The following is a 1,144-nucleotide window of genomic DNA, read 5'->3' as shown; positions in this document are numbered from 1 at the left end:
CTCCTGGCCACCCCCCAAGGCACCCACCCCAGGAGGCGCGGGGACCAGCTGTGGGTCAGGAGGAGCCAGGAGCACCCCGAAGGCACCCGCCCACAGCCCTGGCGGCCAGAAGTGTCCCGAGGGAGAAGGGGGCCCAGAGGCTGTGGTCCCAAATTCCTGGCCTGTGTGGAGTGACAGCCGCCGGGGCCACACCAACAGGCAGTTGGCGTTGGCCCATGCATTTCCTCACCCTGGTCCCTGCCGGGGACATGACCAGCCCGGGGGTGGCGAAGGCACATGGAGCCAGTGAGGCGTGAGGTACCACCTGCGCGGCTCAGACCCCCTCACAGCCCGAGGCCGCAGCGATGGAGAGAACAGTAGCCGGGCGGCGGCACCAAACCCTCCCCACACGTTGCCCCTGCAGCGCACAGACTCCCTGGCATGAGGTCGGATTGGCCCATGTCCCAGATGAGCAGACTGAGGCTCAGGGCTGCTTACCCTCCTGGGGGCACAGGACGCATGGGGGGGCCCAGACTCTAGGTCTGACTGCCTCTCTGTGCACCCCGAGTCGTACACCCTCTCTGTGCACCCCGAGTTATACACCCTCTGTGCACCCCGAGTTATACACCCTCTCTGTGCACCCCGAGTTATACTCCCTCTCTGTGCACCCCGAGTTATACTCCCTCTCTGTGCACCCCAAGTCATACACCCTCTGTGCACCCCGAGTCATACACCCTCTCCATTTGTGCTGGGGAGGAAAGAGGGCGGTGAGCAAAGCCAAGAGCCGAGCGTGTGGTCGGTGTTTAGTAACATCCTCCGTGGCCAGGGCGGATGCCAGCTCGAGCAGCCCCATGAAAGGGGAACCCCCTCTTTGCACCCCAAAGCAGGCCCAGGGATCTTCCAGAGGCAGCCAGAGCAGGTGGCCTGCTGGCGCTCACTCCTCTGTGACAGGCAGCATCTGCACTTGAACCTGGCACAGCCCCGGGGAGGAATGGCTAGGGGGCCCAGCGGGCCTTCCCCAGGCTCTGTGCTGAGGGGGTCCCCCTCCCGCCTCGGAGAAGCCGGCGGTGCCCCTGCCCCAGGGCTGTGCTGGCTGCTGGCGGGCTACCTCGGGGGCAGCAGGAGGGGTTCGGCGGCGGCTGATTCACCCGGTTCCTGGAACTCC

The sequence above is a fragment of the Myotis brandtii genome, unplaced genomic scaffold (assembly GCF_000412655.1).
Source record: "Myotis brandtii unplaced genomic scaffold, ASM41265v1 scaffold247, whole genome shotgun sequence".
Lineage (NCBI taxonomy): Eukaryota > Metazoa > Chordata > Mammalia > Chiroptera > Vespertilionidae > Myotis > Myotis brandtii.
This window is presented reverse-complemented; position numbering follows the sequence as displayed.